At 43.4% G+C, this 24,450-nt stretch overlaps 1 long non-coding RNA gene across 3 annotated transcripts in view; it reads right to left on the bottom strand.

The window, feature by feature from the left end:
- The window catches only part of LOC148224722 (uncharacterized), a 50,250-nt gene that overhangs the window by 12,453 nt on the left and 13,347 nt on the right, over window positions 1–24,450 (bottom strand). For 2 of the 3 annotated variants that reach the window (XR_015801299.1, XR_015801301.1), the window contains exon 2: window positions 21,047–21,146. The exons of the other annotated variant lie outside the window; for it this stretch is intronic. This is a non-coding gene — a long non-coding RNA (uncharacterized LOC148224722). The remainder of the gene's footprint in view (window positions 1–21,046; window positions 21,147–24,450) is intronic. 3 annotated transcript variants of the gene reach the window in all.

The following is a 24,450-nucleotide window of genomic DNA, read 5'->3' as shown; positions in this document are numbered from 1 at the left end:
CATTCAACAAGGAAAGTGAAAACTGTACATTTACTATCCACCTCTAAACAATTAAGGAGCACAATGCAATCATCAAACATCTTTTGAACGAGGACAGAAATTGTCCCCTAACCATAGCACTCATCACATTCCCAACTTTGCATCCTCCTCTTTTGCTAAAGAAAAAAGTGTCAGTTCTTGAGAATGAAGGCATGGAGATAAGACTCCCATCTCAGACTGTGATAACTCACATAAAAAGCCTGAAGAAACAGTTAATGAAATTTTGGCATAACTGAAGTCACGGCCGATAGCGAGAAGATTTGAATTTTGTCATTTAAAGAATCTGACAGGAAGGCCATTAGGTCTTCTGAATAACTCAGGTTTCAGATCTCAAACAACTTAAATCTGTATCGAGCTTCCTGCCTGACAGCACAGGTCTGAAAAAAGTTCCACTTGCTGGTGAAATTTCTCTTTGTTCAAAGTTATAAGCATAAAGGAACAGCAATCCATAGGGCTACTCAGACACACCGTTGATATCTTTACTTTCAGCAGCAATTTCTTCTTTCTCTAAAAGAAACACTGTACTTGATCCCCTCTGCTCAAGGCTTCTGGCTAGGAACAGTGTCTCCACAGTACATGGGATATTTTCTTCTTATTAAGTCTCTGTTTCACCTACCCCAAAATATTACTGCAATTTTCTAACTGGGATTTGCAAAACTTCCTCATGAACATGCCCTGGATTCTCTCCTCATGTTTAACTGCTTAGCTCCTACAGTCTGCATTTTTTATTTTCCTGGAGGTAAGTTGGATGTAATCTCTACCAAGCTCTCACAGCTTTTCAGAAAGCAGCACTGAATGAATGCCTTGAAACTCCCAGAATCTCCCTTGTAAGCTCATACCATTGCAGAGTCCATCTCTTAAAGGTAAGTAGGACATGGTGAAATCTAATTATGCAAAATCTTGCTGTCCTGTGCTGAAATTTTGACTGAATGAGGGACTTGATATAATTCAAAAAATGGTCAGTCAGCCTGGAAAAATGCCCCTCTCTTTCTGAATCTGCAATTTCCCATCCTTACCAAACCCACCACCACCTTGCCCCATGAGTTGTATGCAGAGGACCAGAGGGTGCTGAGCAGCCACATCTCCTGCTGGACCACTGGGAAACAGAAAGACAACAGAGAAAGAGCAAAGTAAAGGACTCAGACACCCACGTTCTTCATGTGGCATCAAAAGCCATTCATTTCCCAGGCCAGGAAACCTTCCCCATCTGCAATGCTGCAGAAAAAACAGCAACTGAGAAGGTGTCAAGCTGCAGTGTGCAAATCGGAGACTAGAAGAGGTTTTGCTTTGCTAAGGAATGGTTACATCTCAGCTAGAGACCCGTGTACGTGATCCATGACCTTGTCTTGGATACTCTGCAGGAACAAAGCTTTGGAGAAGTCACAAAACATTCAGAAATTCCTAGGTATTGGTATGAGGGAAAGTAAAGGAAATGGGAGTTTATTTTCACTGCAAGAGGCAGAGGGGAGGCAGTGATTTAATTGCCAAATTTGGAAATTATAGGAAGCCTTGAAATTCTTCCTAACAAACCGCTGCACATTAGTGAAACATGGCAGTGTAGAAGTGTGCAATGTGAATGCTGGCGTTGCTCTCCCTGGAAGGAGAATAAACATATGGACCATATTACCAGGGAGATCTAAGGATGGAAAAAAAAAGAAAAAATAAAAGATTTTTTTTTTTAAAAAAAGGTATGAACGAGATCAAGAGGGAATAGGTGGAAAAAACCCAATCATGGTGGGACACCAGCACTTCTCTTTCTCCCTTCTCCAGGGATAGGTTATGCAGCCATACATAAATGTTTTGCTCAGCCTTTTAAAGGCATTTCAAAGCTTTTCTGCCAGCTTGAATTTTAAGCATGATTTGCAACAGTATTTCCCCCACGCGCATCTAAGGGAAGAAAATCTCTTGCCAGTGGATTTTGTGCCTAGTGCCAGATGAAAAGAGCAGCTCTTTGCAGGCTAAGGCTGGAGCTGTCCAGAAGATCTGAAGACCACATTAGACCCTGCTGACTCTGACTTAGCATTGAAAATTTGGCTCAAGAGATGAAAGGGTAGCCAACTCCTTAGATGTTTGCTTCACAGAGGAGAACACCATCCAACACAACATGCAGGGTTACAGACAGCTCTCTGGGGAACTAAGCAATCAAGAAAAGCCTTTGCTAGATCAAGACACCCAGGAATTTGGAGAGCAGGGAAGAGATTAAAAGTAGCTGGTGGAGAAATATTTCCCAGGGAGCCTGGGTCGACAGCAGAGTCTGGCATGGAAGTTCTGGAACCATCAACTACAAAACTTTATTCAAGAGGGATCCCCTGAGAGAAGAAGAACTAGGGCCAGTGTCACGGGATGCATGCAAAATGCATCTCTCCAGCAGCAGCAGTGCCTGCTGGGGACTGAGCCCAGGCTGCTGCAGGCTGGCTCTTCTCCAGAAGCTGGCTGGCCAATTCAGAGCCTGCTAACAGCCTGCTGACATGGGAATAAGAAACTAATGAGGCCTTAACTCCTGTATGACTGCAGGCCAGGGTTTGGCTCAGAGCACAGCTTGGAGCCTGGCCAGTCTACGCAGGAAATCACCGCCCACATTGGAAGGAGGAGGAGGAGGAGGAAGGTGGCAGTGACCGTGTGCCATGGTGACACTGCTCTGTTTAACAGGGCCCCATCACCAGCTCCAGGCATGGGGCACCAGCATCACCTCCTTGAGCACCTTTCCACTGTGTCTGCATTCAAGCTGCAAGCCCAGTAGTAGCATTTCCTGTGTTTGCTCTTCATTTCTTTCTGGTTTTCCATATTTACAGCATAGCAATGAAGTATGAAAGAGACAAAGGAAAAGCAGCTAACAGAGAGACCAGAAAAGTCCAACCTTTGCACAGAAAGCAAAGCAAAAGGCCTGATTTTGCTCATGAAGCAGCTCTTGTGTTTTTCTGCTGAGTGCAAAGAAAGAGCTGGTGCAGTGTGGCTGTTATGTGCTGTATCTTTACCATCAATCACGTTTTAATGAGAGTAAATTGAAATTCCGGGCACACATTAATAATGAATGGATGAATTAACTCTGAGGAACCATCTGATGATGCTTTCACTGGGCTGTGATGTCTATAGGCTAATATCACATTAAGTTACTTTCTGTACATTTACAGGGAAAATTTTGAACTAAAACATTTGTTCCAAGGCCCAGATCTGCAAAGGGATTTACGTGCCCACATTTCAGTTTGAGTGGAATGTTGGAAGCCACAAAATATGGTGACTCACACAAGCCACATATAGTCACCCAGGCATTTCAGCATTCACAGGCACCAGAGTCATTGGAACAGGCTGCCCAGGTGTGTGGTGGAGTCACCATCTTTGGAGTATTCAAAAGGCATGTAAATGTGGCGCTTAGGGACATGGTCCTGGCATTTCTGGGTTAATGGTTAAACTCCACCATCATGGAGTCTTTTCCAGCCTAAACAATTCTACAATTCTATCATTGCCACAAATGTTCCTTCAATGCCTCAATTTTCACCATCAATTCCCATCAGACACACTGCCCCTTAGGTCACACTGCTCAGGTTGTAGCTATTTGACTTGCAATAGCATCACAAAACTTTTGCCTGGAATCTCAGAAAGGCCTGTTACAGCCCAAGTGGGGAGGGAAGTCCCAACCCAAATCCCAGAACAGATGCTCTGTCATCTCTGCAAGACAGATGTCTTTACTGTTCACTTGGGTAGCAGAAGAGTTTGATTTTCAAAGAAAATAACTCAGGGGCCCTAATGTCTCCTTTCTGCTGTGAATGATGCCTGGCTCCAGTAAGTCAGAGCAGACATCAGGAGTTGTCAGGATAAACATCAGAAATCCCCTAAAACCCCTCAGCTGCATTCTCTGGAAGTGCAACCCACCATTAACATCACTTAAAATTCCAGTTTATCAAACCTTGGCTTCTCACTCTGGATATTCCCAGCTCATTTCCCTCCAGGGTAGCCAAAAAAGTGGCTACTATAGCTGGTAAAAACAGTTTGGCTGGATCTGCAAGTACCACAGCACATGATGTTTACTCTGTTTGTCCAGGGGATGCTTGTTCATTTGAGGATTTTGGAAACATCTTCCTTTGCAAAGCCCAGGACACAATTCCTGTTTAAGTGCTGAGATTTTCCAGTGCAGAGTTATTAAAGAGGTCTGTTACACAGAAAATAAGAGATTACATAAAACCCTGGAGATGGATGGCTTTAGTGGACTTGTGTCATGTTTAAGTTCCTAAAGAGCTCCTTGGCCAAGGCAACCAAAAATCATCCACTGCACCCAAGTAGTTTACTTGAATTCACCACTCTTTTCTCCCAGTGTCTGTTGATGACATGGAGAAATTAATGTTATTGGGGGCTGAGGTAGGAGGAGGTTCTGAGCCTTCTCACAGCAGTGTTGGACCTCCATGTCTCCACCAGCCCTAGGCACCACTGAAGTGCATCTCCTCTCTCTCCTCTCACCCCATCACAACACGACCTCTTCATGCTTCATTGCAGAGGAGGCTTTACAGAGGGGTCTCTGCACTTTGCCACTGCTCCTCAACAAGGAGCTCTGCAGGGACATGGTCCTTCCCCTTTCCCCTCTCAGCAAGACACTGTCTGGGGACATTCCCTCCCCAGATGTATTTCTGATCGATACAAGCCTCCAAACCCACACATCCACCCTTTAGAGCAGCTCCAAAAACAGAGGCACGTAACATTCAGTTTCTTACACCGTGCTGCCGACTCTCTTCAACACTCTCCAGTTTTACAGGCAAAAACCTTCCTTATGCCGAGCAGACCAACCACTGCTGGCTCAGACATGTGGATCACAAACAGCTTTTTCCTCCAACTCACAGCACAGCTGGAAGAAGAGACCAGGCTTCTTCTCCATCTTATTTTACCTTTATCATAAGCTTATCTTTCACCCCCAACCTAATATCCGCAATCCCTTCCTTCCCACCGTGTTTTTTTTTACCAGCAGCCTGTCGACATGCCTCCTGAACTTATTTATAGCATGGCTTCAGCCACCTCACATGTTAACCTATTCCATATGTTTATTCTCCTTTGTGTGAAAAGGGGCTCTGCCAGCTCTCCTTTATCCCTGTGGCCTTTTATTTTCAGGTGGTGGCCCCAGCTGCTCAGCCCTTCACATGAGACCCATTTTTTTTCCTCCAGTGAACAAAAGAGCAGCTCAGGAGGGGTCCAGGGTGATGGCAGACATGCCAGCTCTGCACCAGACCTAGCAAAGACTGATACACCCTCCACAAGTTGCATAGCCAGTTTTACATCCAAATGGGATGAAAGTGGACTAGGTCACCTGTATCCAGAGAGATAGAGACTGGGAAGCAGCTCTCACCAAGGATTTATCCTTGGATTTTCCTTCACTGAACTCCCAGCATTGTTTGAAAACTCTATTCTTAACTAATCATCTGTTGGCTCATCCCTGTGGCTACTGTGATCCAACCTCCCAAACAGCTCCAAAGCCACTGTTTATTTCTGGTGTCCCACAGCTGGCCAGTGCCCCCAGCACACTTTCTCCCACCCCAAATCTCAGGGACCAGCTTACCAAAAGCAGACAGGTTTGGGTGGCACTTCCTGCAGCTGCAGTTCCAAGTGCCTGAACCTTCATATCCATCCAAAGTGAAACATGAGCACACCCAGGCACCACCACTCAAATTATACAATGAGTTCAGCCACTATTTTAAGGAAGAAATTTTCTATGATGTGGGTGATAAAACATATGCATAGGTCACCAGGAGATGTGGTGGATGCCTCTCCCTGGAAGTGTTCAGCACTAGGCTGGACAGGACTTTGAGCAACCTGATCTAATGGAAGCTGTCCCTGCTCATTGCAGGGCAGTTGGGCTAGCTGACATTTAAAGGTCTTTTCCAACCCAAACCATTCTATGATTTGCCCAGCTCCCCATTTCACCTAACTTGCTAACAGAAATGGTTGCTAAACTTCTCACATTTATTCCTCAGAGCCGGAGGGGCTGTGTGGCAGGTGTAATTTGCACACAGGGCCCCATAAAAAAGCCACCGTAGTGGCACATCTGCCCTTCTCACCTTGCCTGCAAGCCCAGCTGCAGCCAGCCAGAGCTCTGCTCTGCAGAGCAGCCCCCAATGTGCCATAAATGTGTGGAATAATGGCTTTCCTGGGGGACCATCAGAGATTGCAGCTGGCAGTGAGAGCCCAAGGGGCAACATCACAGACAAAACAGGTCCATATTCAGCATCAGGGCAATTTTAGAGCTGCTAAAAGCAAGCTGAAACAGCAATGGATCTCTCCTTATTGACTCACTTTCTTTCTTAGCAGCTTTTTCCAGCCCTCTGCATGGGGCACTCTGGTTTTTCCTCCTCCTGACTTGCAAGGAACATGTTGGTGGAACTCCTTGGCCTTTGCATTCCTCATGCCCTAAAGCCAGCCTGCTGTAAACCCCACATCTCACAGCCAGATTTTCCTCCCCGACTGCTCCAGCAGCTGCTCTCTCTTTTTTTTTTTTTTTTTTTACTGTGACAGCTTTTGATCCTTTCAATGGACAACAATGAAACAGTCTGTGTGTTTTCAGCCTCATAGCATCCCTTCCCCATCGATTGCAAAGACCTTGAGAGCACACTGTGACCAATACCCTGTTCTTCTCATTTTCCAAAGAGAAACGTTTTCAGCACTGAACTTCCTAGCCTTGTTGTTTCTTACTTAAAATGAACTAACAAACAACTCCTCCCACCAAAAAAAAAAAAAAAAAAAGCAAAATAAAACAAAACCAACAACAACAACAAAAACCCCAAACAATCAAAAACGAAATAAAAGTAATTTTTGGCCACCAGAAAGCATCAAAACAGGCTTATGTTCCCCCTGCTTTCTTCTTTGCTCCTTTTTTCAGGTCAGCTTTAGACAGAAAAAAAACCTCAGGCTGACAGTGATATCTCTAAGGCAATTCAAGGGTCTCCCCTAGGAAGCAGCAGGAGTCTCATTATTTTATATTCTCCCGGACAGAATACTAAATTTGGGGGAAAGCCTGCCCCAGCCATAGCAATAAGAAAAGAAACTTTCCAAATTGCTCTCCAGAGCCCTCAGATTCCTGTTTCATTACCTCGGCATGAGCAGTCCCAGGTGTCTTTTTTAATCCCTGTTGATCAACAGGGGCAACGCTCGGCACGTCTCTGGCCAAAGGCTCATTCAATATTATGAGCAAGCTTTAATATGAGCACGGGGAAGGGAAAAATACACACTCTGCGAATTCACTTCACCTTTTCTGTTGTAAAACATGCTGGATTTTAATGATTTCTATGTACCAGAAACCTCAGATTAGCTTCAAAGCCTTTAGTTGTAATTTTGTTTATTTTTTTTTTCACTGTGCAACAAAAAAACCCAAAACAAACAAAAACCCCACAACCAAACAAAAAACTCAAACTAACAAACCAAACAAAACTAAAAAAAAAATAAAAAAGAAAAAAAAAATAAAAACACAACCCTGCTTAAGCCCGAACATAGAAAAGATTGCAAAGTCTCATTTTTGTGGAAAACTGCCATGCCGGCAAGGGTAGAAAGAGATCGTTCAGCTACAGAGAGGTGGTGGTGAGGAATCAGATCCAAGTACATCTGCAGATAAATATTTCATGCCCTTTCCGAATAGCTGGGTGGGAGCAGGCGAGCCCGTGAGAGCCCTGCGCTGTGCGAGGCTGCCACCTCCTGGAGTCAGCAGCCCTGGCGCCAGGGCATCCACCACACACTGTCCTGGATTTGGTATTTTAACCCAGAAATAATCACCTCACAGGGAACGTGAACTGGTGTCACCATCTGCAGCTTTTATGGAGGGTGAAGAGGTTTTCTAAGAAGTTGGTTTGGAGTTTAAACATGCAGGTGTGGAGCAGAGAGGGTGGATGTGCTTGGTAGCACCTGAAAGAGTGGCACAGGGAGCTGGGGAAGGCAGCATTTCACCGGGAAAGCCGCACGTTTTCCCATTTACATGTTTCCTCCCGTTCTGGCTCCACCAGCCCACAGTCAGTGCCATCTGCTCTGTCCCTTCTCCTGCAGCCACCCAGTGGCACCACGGAGGTGGACACAGAGGGTCCAACCCAGGTTTTGCTGGGTGAGCAGTGGTCTGTGAGAGCAGGGAGATGAGAGCTGTGACTGTGCAGCTCATGGCATCTTCTGGGTGCTCTGACTCCATCCACACACATCAGAATAGCTCTGTGTGGGAGTAGGGATTGATTGCAGCCATTGTTTATGGGGACAGGACCACTCTGGGTGCTCCTGCCAGTCTCGTGCAATGGGAGAGTTTGGGGTCTGGGCACGGTGGTGCTACCCTTGGTAGAGGGCAGGCTGGATGCTGATGCGTTTTAGGAGCATAAAGGTATTGATTTACTGCAGGAAAAAAGTCCCCTGCTCTGCACATGAACAAGCACTAAAGGGAAGCAACCCGAGGCCAAGACCAGAAGAGGAATATTTTGTCAAGTGGACTCCCTCCCGTTTGTCACAGCCACGTTGTCTTAACACACACTGGACACAAAGGTGGCAAAAGCCTTTGTCAGGACATAAAAGCAACCACATCCCTTAATGCTAAGGACAGAAAAACTCACAGGCCCCACATGTCCTAACAAAGTAGGGAAAAGCCTGAGTTGCTCACCTGTAGGCTGTTGGCTGCTGCCAGGCTCTCTTGCACAGGGAGAACCTGAATGGGATGCTGCAAGGAATCAGCCTGGAAATGATAGCATGAAATGCCCCCCAGATACTGCAAAGTTTCTGCCTTCTTCCAAGGAGTTTTACTTACCAGGAGCAAACCCCATAATAGTGCTGAAACTGCTAGCAGCTCTCTGGGTTTCCAAGAGAGGAATTAAAAACAAATTAGAGGTAATGATCTTTTAAATTGCTTCTGAATCTACTCTGTGGTTGACAGTTTCGGTAGATTTGGACAACCAGATAAACAGGGCCCAGGGCATGCAGAAGGATGACATGGAGTTTAGGAATATTTTCAAGCTTCCCATTGAATATTAGGTGTGATGCAATGACCCCTTCTTATTGAAAACAGTGGTAAGAAACTCAATGAAAGCCAAAGCCAAGAACCTGACTCATCCTGGAGAAAGGCTGTTTCCCCTATGTGAACTGTGTCAGTGGAGCATTAATTGACTTCTCTTGTTAGTTACTTCTTCTCTTCTTCTAGAACAGATACATACAGTTATTCCTCTATTTTTAGTTACTCCAGACCTAAATGGGTCTGCAGATAGAGAGACAGGGTGATGGGAACTAAAGGTCTCTTCAGTACTCTCCCTCTTTTTCTGCACTGTAATGCCGTGTTGGTTGTCAAGGCTCACAAGAATGAGTACTTGCAGGACTTAGGACTGAGTTTCAGAAGGGGTAAATGTGCTACACACACTCCTAGGATGGAGTGGGCTGTGTTTGGCAGTTCAGATGAATGTCAGCAGAGGCACCCTGCACCAAAATGCCATGAGTTCAGTTCTGAATGTCAAAGACAAGGTGGTGGGGCACACCTTGCTGTTAACAGATGGCTGAGACTTATCTGTATAAATTCATTTACTAATCAAAATCAACGGTTTATGTGTTTTGGAAGGTGAAAGCAGCAGAAGTCAGTATTTAGAAGCAGGACAGGATGAACCCTAAGCCACTTAGCACAAACTTGTTTGCAATGTCCTACTAATCCCCTCCTATCCTGTCTTCATTACCCTCGTGTACACTGCACCTGTGCAACTGATAACACAGCAGTGTTTGGGAAGCAGATTTCAGACAGCCCCCCTTCCCCACTGAGGGACCCCATCCAGCACTGTTCTAAAGCAGCTTTTTGTATCTCATTGGAAGCTTTTAGAGGAATAAAGCAAGCCAACCTCCTGGGAAATGTGGTCTTTGCCAACATCTCCAGCGGTCACCTCTGCTCAGAGTCTGGAATGTCCTGATCACAGCCAAGCACTGTCCTCATGCACAGAAGTCATCAGCTTTTCCAGGTCATCCCTGATGGCAGCTCTTCTGGGCACTTCTATGAGTGGATCTACCCGCCTGAAAATCATACCACAAGCAGCATAGCTATGACAGGGCTGGGATGTTTGGTGCATTTAGGTTTCCTGCAGATGGTCCTCAAAGCACAGGGATGTTCCCCTCAGTGTTTAAGAGGCCTTTGAACTATGCAATTAATAACATGCTTTAACTTGGTCAGCCTTAAGCAGTCAGACAGAGGGACTTGGAGGATTCCTGTAGGTCCCTTCCAAATGAAATATTCTATTTTATTCTGTGTCACCCAGCAGCACCCAGAACACAGCTCCAGGATTGTGCCCATAAGTGCCATGTGAAGCCCATGGCCACCTTGAACCTGATCTTGCCACACACCTGTTAAGTGCAGACATATGTTTCTGTGCAGGGTCAGTCCTGAGGATAAGCCCAAGGGCTAGTAAAGGGGAATCATGATCACACATTGCTCCCTGCTTTGCTGGTCCCATTTGCCCAGCTGAGATGGGAACAAAGATTCCTAACAGTTTCTTACATGAAAAGGAGGGCTGCAGCATCTTGTTACAATCTCACCAGTCTCCTTTTTTTCACTAACAAAAACTATGATTTTAAGGCTTGCTTTTAATGGAGAGTCAGTAACAGACATAAAATCATGTTACTTCGTTTTGCATGGCAAATAACCTGGGGAAAACACAATTTGACTTAAGCCCCTTCAGCCTGCCTTGTTAAACATTCAGACCTGATTTAAAATACCTTGTTTTAACAAAGAAGAGCAACATCCCAAGGCATTGCTGGGCCAAATGCTGCACCAGACCTTGCTCCAGACAGGTGTCACTCAATTCCTACTTCAGCCCACGAGGCTTAGGTTGCCATCTCAAGGAAATTGCACTACCATGCAAACAATGTCAGAGTAAGACAAAGCAGATTACCTCCAGGAGTTAATCTTCCTATTTTCCTCTATGAAAATTCATCTTTCCACTCAATGGAACCAGGGCATAAGGCCCTCTATGCTCCCCACAGCCTGGACAAAGATTTTGTGCATCCCATCCACTGGCAGGAGTGTAGCACTTTCTCTGGGCAGGCCAGGATTAATATAAAGCGGTTAACTTAACTAGCAACATATGTCTGCCTCTTTTTTCCCACTGCCATTTAATCTCTCTTATCCACTGACCATGCAAGCCTCCTGTAATCACTGCAGAGTAATTATGTGATTATTCCAGCCCTCTAAATTACAGCTGCAGCTTGGACCCCAGCAATTGCGGGTGATGCAGCAAGGCTGACTTTCTCAACTGCTAGTTAATTACAATCAGGCAGAACAAAAACAAAAAAAAAAACAAAAACAAAACAAAAAACTCCCAAACGAATCACACAATAATAAAAACTAACCTACACAATAATAATAATAAAAAAAAAAATAAAACAATCTGCCAGAAAATGCAACTTCTGCAGAGACTTTTAACCTCAATCTTTCTCATCACAAGGAAGATTAGAGTGGGAGCCATTAATAAGATGGCAATTTATGCTAATTTATCAGCATCTAAGCCCAAGAGCCTTAATAAAACTAGCTAAAAGGAACTTTATGATAAACAAAGGCAATTATGTTGTTGCTGTTATTACAGTGGCATTTCAAATCCCGTTACGCTGGAGTTTATTGTCAAAATGGCTTGGGCAAGTTCTGGTCTCTTGGAAGGTGTCCCTGCTTGTGGCAGTGAGGCTGGAACAAGATGGTCTTTAAAATGCCTTCCAATCCAAAGCATTCTATGATCCTTTGAAATGAGGCTTTTACAAAAGAAAAGATGAACTGTAAAGAGATCAAGCTGTGGTCTCTTCTCTTGCCTTTATGACCCTTTCCTGAGTATGACTTTCCTCCAGTGTCAAGGTCTTTTCAGTGGCATTAAATTGGTGCTGAGGTTTTCTTCAACGCAGGGATGGGAACACAAATCCCAAGGCAACTGGAGGTACAGAAGGAGGAGAATATCCCCAAAAGTTGCAGGATTTTTTTTTTTGTTTGCTCTACATTTTTTTATAGGATTTGAAATTTCTGATGAGAATTCCCAAAGTGTAGTGGCCTTCCAACTGGTTAAAAAATAGTATAATGTAAGAAATCTGAGGAGATTTTTAATCATTTCACTGACTGTGGCTTGAGTGAGAAATATCCATGAATGTTCTTTCTGAATCTGGCAAGTTTCAGTCACATTCAGCCAACGTGTCCCAAGCTGCCCTTCTCCTGCACAATGATATTCCCAGCCTGGGGAAAAGGAGTTGGGCAGAAAGCTGGAAGGGTCATGAATGAAAAGACAAAGGGAAGGAAGACACCTTCCCCAAGGAGCATGTTAAGAGTCTACAGATGAGCTCTATCAGAACTGGAAAAGATAAAGTTCTAAATCCATGATGATCTAAACCCCACTGAAATGAGTGGAGAAACTCCTGAGGAGCACAGATGATGTCTTGACTCTGATGTAGAACCACACGCTACTGCACCTGGGTTGAGCTGTGCCTACAGTGGATGTAAATCCTCTGGGAGTGTAAATCCTCATTACCTGCAGAATTTGATCTAGTATTTCTGTCTGGACTTTGCTTTCCTCCTTTCCATTCAAGCTCATCCCTCTGTGCTGCAATATAACTTGAATGCAGGTCTTCCATCACACTTAAATTTATCTACCAGGGATAAATTTATCTATGCTCTCCAGCTACTCCTGGGTTCATTCAGGGCTCACAAAGGGACAATGAACTGGAAGTGTGGCCCAATCTGTAACTGATGCCATTGGCAAATTCAGAGCCATGTTGGGGACTGAATTCCTGTAAGAGGCCGTTTTAAGAAATAAATCATTTTGGATAAAATGCCTCATGGTGGTAATGAGCAGAGCCCTGAAGAATGGCAAACAAGTTCATGTGTACAAATACCCACGGGCCACTGAGATTTTCCCCACAGTGCCTCGAAGAGACAATGTTATTTTTTTGCAATGTGGCATCACCGGGTGATAAAAATAAAAGGAAGAGCAAAACCCCTCAAAACTGGTGATAAATTGCAAAATAAACTGGTTTTCCAGCAACCAATAGAGGGAGAAGAATATCCTCCATCTCTGGAGGGGAGATGGAGAATGGCAAAGATGCACTTTACAACCCATTCTGCTGGTGGAGACTAGGGGTCTGCTGACATTAATTTTACACGTTCCCTTCTCTTCCCTCAAAAGAAAATTGAGCAAACCACTATGATTTAAGAAATGATAGCCCAGCAGACTTGCACTGCAGGCAACCTTCATCAAACAATAGCCTCTTGGCTGCACTGCAGAGCAGTCAGTTTTCAGTCTGGTTTAGAAGATCCTTATTTTATCACTTGCTGTTTATGATCAGAATATTTCATCTATTTTCACAAAAACCTGTAAAACTTCCTATTCAACTGAAAATAGCAGGAGTTTCCCAGTCATATTTGGGAAATAGTCATTAAAGTTCAGAAAGACTTTGCTACTGGCATCATTTTTTAAAAGAGATTAGAATTGATTTTGCTAAACCACACTTCAAAAAATAAGAGAGGAAAAGCTTCAGTAATTCTTCTAATCTGGTTTTGTTTGCTCCATACTACTTTGTGAAGTGTTAGTGTCCGAATTCATGTGAAGGAGAAGCAACAGCAGCAGTTAATAATTTCATGTATATACCATATTTGGGCTACAGAGTTCAAGGACCTGAGGAAATGGAGGAACATCAATGAACCAGCCAGCCAAAGATAACATGAATCACTAGTACAAATGGTAATGAAAAGCAAATCTTCTGGTTTGCCAAGACTCCTGTGAGCCATTGGCAGTGCCTCCACTGGAGGTTATAGCCAAAGGAAAGTCTTAAATATTCATGAGATGAGCAAGTGGTTCAGAAATGCTCCTGGCCTTCTAACAGGATGAGAAGGGAAAAAAAAACCCACCAAACACCTTTAATGGATTACCTACACCAGGGAGTTAAGCATTCTCAGGACCATAGCCAAGCCCTCCTTGCATTTACAGTCTGGGCTGCTGCTGTGTCCCTCTCACAGCTGTGACACAGCTGTGGTAGTACTCATCCAAGCTGTGGGCAACCCAGCTTCTGCCCTGCCTCTGCCCAAATCTGGGCACCCCCATGGCGATTCCAGACACCTGTGTTTTGGATGATATGTAGCTGGGGATAATCCCACTTCTCCTGATTTTACCTGGTGAAAAAAATTACTGCAACAGTTGAAACATAGAAGCCAGAAGTTATGAAGAGTCCAGAATCATCTGAAGAGGGATGACCTTGGGGTCTCAGCTGTAAAGACTGAGATGCAAAAGAGAAGTGTTGGCTGAAACAGATCCAAGAGCTCTGAGCTCCTTTTCTCACTGGGAACTCTCTCAGTGCAGAATAAACAACATTTTTGCTTGGGCCATGTGTTGCCATGCCCCTCATAAAACAAGCTTAGCAAGACACCTGGGACAATGGATGATGACAGCCATGAATCCAAATGCAGAACCTGCTGCAAGAGGAATCAAATTAGTCTTTCTTCTTCAGGAGAGGTGCTCCAAGCACCACGTGGTGGAGGTAGGGATCCTCTATTCCTTCAGCCCTGTGTGGAGCTCAGAGTGGACCAAATCCAGCACAAGCCAGATATACATAGTCCATATCATAGCTCAGCCTTAGCTCACACTTATTACCTGTAATACTGGAGACCTTTAGGCCAGGGTCAGATTTGGGGTGTTAGGGAAGGTTAAGTGGCAAAAAAAAAGGTTTGCAAAGAACACAGCTACCTCCAGAAAGAGAAGCAGCCAAGCAGGACAGAAGGGGGATCTCTATTTTGGATCCAGTACCTGCAGGGCAGTTATGTCCTTCAGTGAACATAGCCTGTGGTATTTTAGGCACCTCCAGGGAATACCATCTCTAACTAAATGACTTTTTAATCAGGCCCAAGCACTGCTACCCTTGTCCTAAGGGCAGAGGCAAGGATGCTGTTGGGAGCTCCATTATCTTTTTGTGCTCAGCTCACGCTGCTCTGTTTAAAAGATTAATGAGACACATATTCTCAATCAAGAAGCTATTTCAGAAGCTCTTATTTCCAATCATCTGTACAGTCCAGCTAGGAGCATCATCTGCCCTTCTTTTGGTTGGGAGTTTCAGCAAAACAGAGTAAGATTTGCACATTGATGGACTGAATATTGATGGTGCTGAAGCCAGGTACCCATGCAGATCTAATGGTGCATGGGGTGTGCTGAACTCTTATTATTGCAGCAATATTTTGGGGTAGGAAGGTGCAGAGATGAGCATACTCAGGCTTTTTCCTTGAATAATGGGATGTATTTTGCATTTGAAGAACACTTTGTCCAGGGGTGAATAGCAAGGAGGTGAGTAACACCTGGTTGTAGACAAGTGAAGATCCACAGATGGTGGATCTTACACAGGCTGAACTCCTCCAGATGAATATAAGAGGACTTATCTCACTAAACAAGGTATTACTCTATTTCAAGAATTCATAATTTGTGTCTTGTGGGCCTGACCTTGTCCATATCATTCTGCCACGTTATGTCTGCCTCCAACATGAATTCCTGGGAAGTCTTCTAGTCCCCATGGAGCTCAGCATCAAGTCATAGCAGAAAGATGCAAGGGGAGACCACATGAGCAGCCTATTTCTGTCCTCTGGTTGTTTTAAAGGTAGAACAACTGGCAACACTTCAACTTGAGACACTCAAAGTCAAGTTACATGACTTGCAAACAGAAGACAAGAAGCCAGAGGCTGTATCCTGTTCTGTCACCAGCCTGGGACACTCGAAGGGAAAGGTTTTGTCCATGGTTTTCATGGAGGAAGAATCGAGACACTAGCTCAGGTTCCCATCAGGATGGCAGCCTGAGCTGAACATGCAGTAGAAAAGTCAAGTCATAGTAATGACATTTAACTGACTCCAGAAGCCTGCTGGTTCCTTTTCGGGCATCTCTGGTCAGTATCACCTTGTTTTTTGTCCTGGAAATCAATATCCTCATAACACAACTCCCTGTTTTTCAGCCGTAAATTAGCTCACATTGCAATTTGTATTACAGCACTTAGGAAATAAAATACACATTCAGCTCCATTTTAACTGTTTTAACAGCACTCAGTCGGTCTCTCAGGAGCTTCCAGAAGCACTGTGTGTGCTGGCTGCTCTTCTAAGAGGCCCATCCATCTCTGTCCCTCTGCTCATTCTTTTACAGCTCTGCAACTTTCTCATTTTTTCCTTTACTTTTAGGGCTATTTTGACAGGTTTCATAACCCTATTCCTCTTACTCAGAATGGTTTGCAAGTGCACTCTGATTCTTCCACAAATCTTCCTCCGGAGTTTGTATCTCCCTGGTCCTCTGTGGTAACAATGAGTACACCAGCTGCAGGGTCTTGAACCCCTGGGTCCTCCTCACCAGATTTTGGGGTCCACTGTGCAGACACCTACCTTTGCTGATATCCTCTATCACATTTTTTGTATGGCTCAAGGCAGGGAGAAATTTAAACTCAGGAGCAACTACAAATCGTTTGAAGTCTTGTCTATTGAACCAGAGGGTTCTTTTTGCTTTTAATTATTGCTGGGATCCTACATCTGGCAAATATCAGACTAACATGACTGATGATGGATTTGGTGCTAGTTTTTCCACTAAAGCAATTAGTGTTAGGATGAGTATGCTAAAGCTGAGAAATAGTCACTCTTGTGTCATGTACATGTGGTCCACGGCTTCAAGTCCTGATTTATTAGCACAAGTTTTTGTTTCACTGCAGTTTTCAGCACATTTCACACATTTCAAGATCTTGTCCGTGTTCACTTTGCATTTTTTTGCTCTGAATAGTTCTTTTTACACCCTTCTTTAGGCTCTTCAAAGTACATCCACTTACACTTCCTGTATTTTTCTGAAGCATTTCAAATAATGTAGCACCTCTGAAGCCAATGAGGTTGTCCTCATGGCTTGTCATGAATTGCCACTTCAACACTTCAGGTGGAACTGGAATTATTGGTTACACATGTGATTCCCTGGCCGGTGCACAATCACAACCATGGCTTTCAGTGATGTGTCACATTCAGCTGCAGCTTCTGTAAATTTATTCCACGTTGAAACTGGATAATTCTTTTTGGTCAAACATGCATGCATTATACTGTTCCCTGTATCATTTTCAAGTACAGCCTCATGAAATACTCTCAGGAGTGTATCTGTTATCAGTAGTGGTTTTCTTGGTTTATTCTCTACTTCAAATCCTACAACTGACTTTGGAATTGCATCCTCTATTACAGGAGTGACAACAGTCAGTCCCTTCAGTGCTTTGGATATACAGTAACCAAAGTCAGGTTTTTGCCACAAGATTTGAATCAATACATAAAATTTCTCGTCAAAAACCCTAGTACCACACACTCTTGCACAGATAAATTCAAGGTCTGTAAGTCCAATACACAAGAATTTTTCACCAGATTCCAGGTTCACATAAGAAATGCCTTGTCAGGGCAGACTAAAGGTCTAGCTGGACCATACCCTTTTTAACCCCAATTTTTTGCACCAGCAATATTCTATGGCAAGCATTTCAGCACTTCACTTCCTCGCTGTGGAAAGAAATAAAACCTTGTGCATCTTGGGAACATGGCTCCTTTTAAGTTCATTTTAAGCAGTAATATACTCCCATCATTCCAGTGCAATGATTTTTTCATTGGAAACCACAATTAGCTATTCCCTGTTTAGCTTCTCCTTGTCACTCACGATTTTATAGATTCCTGTCTCCTCAGTTGTATGTACAGAAACCAAGCCATATCTTTCCTTATCTTTGCTATTCTCCTTTCTGCCATTCCCACTTCTAGTAGATAGGTTTTGAGACAGGGGAAGCAGAACTGCACAAAATCTCGTTGAGAGTTTTGTACAACAGCACGATGGTATCTTGTGGTTTGATCTGTATTGTTTTCCTAACAGTTCCTAAGATGCAATTTGGGGATTTTTTGACAGCTCTTGTTCATCGAGGTGCTGCTTTCTTTTGAAATTTTTATGACCATCTCAGCCATGAGAGGTGACAGTCACCTCAGAGCCTCTCTGTATAGGTACAATTAGAACTGGGGTTTTTTTCTGAGTGCATCACTTTACAATCCTACACTTTAACAACAATTTTGTACCACACAAGCCAGAGAGACCTCAAGACACTGTACAAGAGGAGCTGCAAAAACTCCTCTGCTCCCCTGCCATGCAACACACAATGACATTCTGCAATATGAAAATCCTTTCCTGATAATACTCAAGTGAATCTGCCACCCCTGGAATCTGGAGGAAGAGGCTGGCATTCCACAGTAGCCCCATGTTTATCCTTTGAGAAAACCTGTTGTGTGAGATTAGGCCCTGAAAGGTAAAGTCTTGGCAGATGTAAAGGAAGATCTACCCATGGGCATCACCAAATGTCTCCTGTTGTTTGTGTCTTCTGCACCTCCCGTTTGCTTCTTTGGCAGCCCAGTGCAGTTTGCATTTTAGTCCTTTCTCTAAAGCCCCTTTTCCTCTTAGCTATAACCTATAATTACCTCCTGGTGCTTTCCATCACCTTGTGGCAAGTCGCTGATCAATTTTTTAGCCTTTGCAGCAGGAAATTTGATTTCAATAAGGTAAGTAACACCATAGATATATTTATCTGAAATTTCAGTGGAATGTTTGAGAAATAAATTAATGGATATCTGGAATTTAAAATCTTTTTCAATCTTTTTTAATATCTAATAAACAATGTATTCTTTATCATTACATGTGACATAAACATTTTGGTGGTGCTATTAAATTCTTTACTTCCCAATAGTGACAAATACACTCCACACATACAATAGCGCTGCATACAAAAGTGCCTGCACATGTTTTATCTTTATAAATACTGATAAAATAGGTAGGGAAATTACAGACTTGAAAATAAAAAGCATCAATATTTTTGACTTGCAAAAAAAAGAGAAAGGTTGCATCCTCTTATATTGTTTTGCAGACATAGAAGAAAATCTTCACCATTCAGGAGGAAAGATCTGGGAAAAAGGCTTTGTTATCTATATATTCACTATAATTCAGTATAACAAAGTACTGTGAAGTACAAGTAGTAAAGTCTAAAAACTGTGGAAATCATTGCTGTTAATACTATACCATTTGATCTATATTTATATCACTGGGAATATTTATTAGTAAAAGGTAGAAGTGCAGTAGCAATAATATAATACTTACTCTAAAAATGTCCAGGTTTCATTCTGAATGCTATATTTCACATACAGCACATTTTCTGCATTTCCCCAAATTTTTATGTTTTCTACATTAGCTCTCAGAAAGGGGGGAAAAAAGCAGGCAGAGGAGAAACTCAAAAAGTCAGGGTGTTTTTACAGGTTTTCCCACCTCTTCTGGAACCACAGAACAGAACTGGGACATCAAGCCAGGCTCCTGGTCTTGTTGAGTCCTGTCTTTCCAAGGACAAACTGACTCATACAAGTTTTGCTGGTTTTATGTCCATAATGCCAATTTGGCTTTGCCCACCTTGAGTTTGCCTTCAGTCAAGCTTGGTCATGAGTACCCTGATGAGGGCATTTCGTGCAGCTTCCACCAGCACAGCAGAGAGATGCCCTTTGAGCACAGAAGCAAACCCAGAAGAGTCAAGGTGTGCAGCATTTCAAGACAGGCAAGGCAATGCTTTGCAATAACATCACCTGCAGTTTGGCACTGGTTTCACAGAGCCCAGCACACTGCAGAGGGCTGAGGCATGCACTGTGCCTTCACACAGACAGGAAAGACTTGCTGACCCAAAATGGTGACCAGAAAATGAGGCCCTCCCTAATACTGTATAAAAATCCCCACTCATCTCCATGGAATAAAATATATATTTAAAGCAGTTTTACTTTTACAGTGCAGTTAATTTATCATCTTGAGCCAACTGTGCAAAGTTTCATAGTAAGTCAGCAAATTTAACCTTATTTGAAGCAATTCCTCAGAATAATTTACCAAGTTGACCGATTTTTGATTGCATATCCTTTAGGGCTCCATTATTTTTTTATTAACACATCTTCAGTTAAATATATAATTAATTACAGATAAAACTATGGCTTTTTGTAAGTGGTTTATTGCAAATCAAATTTAAATGTCATACATACTCAGATTGCTTCAAAAAAGGATTTGAAAAGCTTTTAATTAACTTTATGCTTTCTTAAAACTCATTTAATAAGTATCTGTCCGATATGTAGCATCATTTCTTGATTTTCTTCTACCAAAATTAACTTTCAGGAAAATATGCTGTGGTGGACACAAGGGTCTGGGCTCAAAAGAGGAGCAATGGGGTGGAATTCACCAGTCTGTTACACAGCTGGTCACATCTAACGGGCCCTCTGGCCTTCAAATCTACAAAGGTAAAATTACCCCTTTTCTTCCCCTCCCTTCTCCAAACCAGTAGTTAAAAGATGGCAATCCACATGAGTTAAGTCTTGTACTTTAATTACTAGTTTTGTGTTTACATAGGAACCAAATATTTCAAAGTTGAATGTGCAGTAATTAAAGTATTTCCAGATGTGTTCAGTGATCCTACCCTGTTTTTACAGCCTCCAGCTGTCATATATTTTCCTTCAGTGGCCATATTAGACACGAAAGTGAACAATTTTATTTTAAACTGTCTTTTTGAACAAGAAATATTCCCGGATGTCAAAGATGGTGTGACCAGTATCTTGATAATGAAATCTCTGATCCAGCAAAACACTTCAAGATGATCCCAACTTCCAGTATTTGACTCACTCCCCATTGACCAAAGTCTCTAAAAACACAACAAACAGAGCAAAGAATTCCAGAGAAAATGTGAACCACATTGTGGAATTACAAATGGGTGGAAAAAAACCTTTTTCCACTAAAATCTGCTGAAGAAAATGCTTTAATTTTAAGATTGTGCTGTTTTCTCCTTTTTTCCCTAGTAGGCTATATAATATGATTATTTATCATGCTTATGTTTCACATTGCTAAGTGAATACTGAGGATCTTTGAGTTCCAAACTTACTTTGCAGATGAAACAGAAATAATGGCATTATCAACACACAAGGAAAATGTTTTTAGCACCAGGGAAAAAAAACTCCAAATTGCAAAGCGAAAATCTAATCTCTACCTTGGCAATGCCTGAGCGCTCCTGTCCATCCCAGCAGGAAAATTACCAATGGAGCTAGCGGCAAAGATGATAGAAGAGGTTTCTCATGCAGAGAGATGTGCTGTAAGCAAGGGAGCAGAGCTGTAAAATTGTTAGGATGAATAAATTTGTGCACAAGGCAAAAAAACCCCATCCTACAAACTCTAAAAAGCTTAGCGACTGCTAACAACTTGACAAACCTTCTTCTTTTCCTGATTGGTTTTGATAGATCCTAATTAAAATGCTATCTGGCAACTTTCTGTGGAATCAGAAAAGCTTAAAAGAGTCATCTCTCATGTTTTCAGGCTCTGAGCTGTTCCCCTGCACACAAACCAACCCCACCCACTCAGGAGATTAGATATAACAGTTCAGACAAGATGAAATGCAGTGCTCCTACAGTTTTGTTTGATTTATTAAAAGGAGAGAAATAACCAAGTGGGAGGATATGCTGGTTTTGGCTGGGGTAGAGTTAATTTTGTTCGTAGTAGCTGGTACGGGGCTGTGTTTTGGGTTTGTGCTGGAAGCAGTGTTGATAACACAGGGGTGGGTTCACTATTGCTGAGCAGGGCTCACACAGAGCCAAGGCCTCTCCTGCTCCTCACCAACCCCACCAGCGAGGGGGCTGGGGGTGCACGGGGGGTTGGGAGGGGACACAGCTGGGACAGCTGACCCCAAATGACCCAAGGGATATCCCAGAGCATATGGTGTCCTGCTGGAGAAAGGAGGAAGTGGAGGACATTCATAGTGATGGATTTGTCTTCACAGGTCACTGTTACATGGGTTGTAGCCCTGCATTCCTGAGGATTCCTGAAGACTTGCCTGCCCATGGGAAGCAGTGAATGATTCCTTGTTTTGCTCTGCTTGCATGCACATTTTGCTTTTCCTATGAAGCTGTCTTTATCTCAACCCATGAGTTTTCTCACTTTCACCCTTCTGATTCTCTCCCCCATCCTACCTGGGGCAAAAGAACAAGCAGCTGAGTCCCTGGCTGGGTTAAACCAGGATGGAGGAAAATAGGTCAAATATTCTAGATCCTTATGAAATGCCAAAAGTATTGCTCTCGAGTTTCAACATTACTTTGAAACTGCTTGGTGTGTGTTTTCAAGCACACATTAAGGTACGGGAGGGGCTGGAGTGAGGAAGGAAGCCTAAGGATGCTGATGAGTGGAGCAAAAAACAAAAAGATGACTTTTCAATTGCCAAGTCAGCATCTACAACCCAAAGGCACAGCAATGGTACCACACTCTTGGACAAGAGATGGGACAGGACAGTGAGGTATTTCTACTATCAGCCATGCCCACACCTGTGAGCCAAAGCTCTGGCCATTTCAGGCTCATCCATGAAGTTGTGTAAAATATTTTTCCATGAGGAACATATTCCCTCAGGTATTACAAGGGATTTAGGGAACTAGTAAACAAGAAAAAACTCTCTCACCTCTAATCTGCCTCTCTGGCTTCTGGGATTCTCAGCCCCACCTAGCTGATTAATCACCATATCCTTTAATTCTACTTTTCTCCATAAAAATGTCCAGCTGTCTCATAACCTTCTCTTCCATCTTTGCTTCAATGCCTTTATTGCTTTTATTGCTCCACCTCTTATGGCATGCAGGTCCTCAAAGGAGTACATCCTTTCTATACCAAATGAAATCGGAATTTTATTGCTGTTATCAGTGCTGGGATGTCCTAATATTGCCTTCCAGCTGACTACTAGTGGAAAATAGGTGGGGATCAGGAACACAGTATCTGTGTAAGCAGATACTCCGTGTAACCTGAGTAAGCAGGTTGTCCCTGTTGGACCACGTTCTTGCCTTGGAAAAAGGAACAATAACATATGGTGGCCAGAAACAGCAGAAGCCAGGTGTTCATTCATACCAAATCAGCCAATTATTCACCAGTGACATCACAGGTGGCTCTGCAAGACAGTGGTGGTTCTGCCCTGTCACCTAATCAGTCACTGTGACCCAGCCCTCCAGCCATTTTTCATCCAGTGAAGAATGCACCCATTCAAGCTCTGCACTGAGTCCACCACTGGCCACTTCCTGTTGCAAATAAAGATTTGTGAAGCGTTTTCCCCAGTCCTGCTGTGTGCCAGGTCCAATTATGCCTGAAGTGTCCTCGTCTCTCTCCTCAGTAGGCAAAGGACACAATTTAATATGCTCTGGATGTACTGTATGGGCTGGGGACATGGTTTCATGCATACAGAGGCCAGAGTCACCACACCAGAGCACGTGAATTCATTTATCCTCGTCTGGTCACCAGTACTAAACACTCATGGCCTGGCTATGACTAATGACTGCATTGTCTCTCCAGTGTTATTGTGGTACCTCCCAGAATAAACTCCATGATTTTACCAGGCACAGAAGAGAGACTGTTATCACCAGGCTCTTCTTTCCTGAAAACTGGTCACCTTTCCATGGCCTGGGACCTTCCCAGCCTCCCACAAAAAAATTCAGGCAGGTGCTGTTCCTGTTAATGGTCATGTTAATCAAGCAGGTAAAGAGAACATGAAATTTGGGGTTTTTAATGCACATCTACACTTTACCCCTGGCTCTGTTTGGCTGCCTCTCTCCTCAGCAATGATCAGCCAGATGGTCTTTTTATGAGTAAAGGAGAGCCATGGCTCCTTGCCTTGAAGAGAGGAAGGAGAAGCAACCTGAGTGCAGAGAATCCAAGCAACTCCCTCACTGGCAGTGCCAAGAGAGAGCACTGGTAGGAGCTTTTCTTGGCTAGTGATGATCCTGCTGTGTATGGTGTGTGGGTGACTTCAGGAAGGTCACCAGAAGCAGATAAAAAAATTATATCCTGCAAAAAAGCGTTGGTAAATCCCCTCACATCTTTTTTGGTTTGGATTCAAGATGGTCCTCCTGGCTGGGTGTCCCTGGTCAGATACTTCAGCACAGCTCTTTCATCTCAGTCTTCCTTCCAGGCATAACACTCTGCATTCAGACTTCTCACCTTCTCCCTGGCTGCCACCTCACTAAGCCAATCTGCTCTCAGTTTCACTCTTTAGAGGACACAATGATCAGCAGGTGAGAGAAAAAACACAAACATTTGGCATGGGAATTTTTTTATTGCGTCATGCCACCTTTAGAAAGAACAAGAGATCTACAATTCTTCATTAACTGAAGACTTTCAAGGATGCTGTGCCCCTGGGCCAGAACTTCTTGGCATTATAGAGGTCAACCAGCACCTCTGTCTTCAGATTAGCCTACTTGCATGTGACTTGCTTATCTTCTGAACCCCAAATCTTCTCACAGCTAGTCAGAGGTTCATTTTCTCCATGTGTGCCATCAGGAAGCACATCCCTTCCTTCCATGTTGAGTAGGGGAGCAAAATGCCCTCAAATTTGTGATGGTGATCCCACATTCAACAGCATAAGAAAAGTAA

This window comes from Sturnus vulgaris, chromosome 2 (genome assembly GCF_052056855.1).
Source record: "Sturnus vulgaris isolate bStuVul1 chromosome 2, bStuVul1.hap1, whole genome shotgun sequence".
In the NCBI taxonomy this organism is placed as follows: Eukaryota; Metazoa; Chordata; class Aves; order Passeriformes; family Sturnidae; genus Sturnus; species Sturnus vulgaris.
This window is presented reverse-complemented; position numbering and strand designations above follow the sequence as displayed.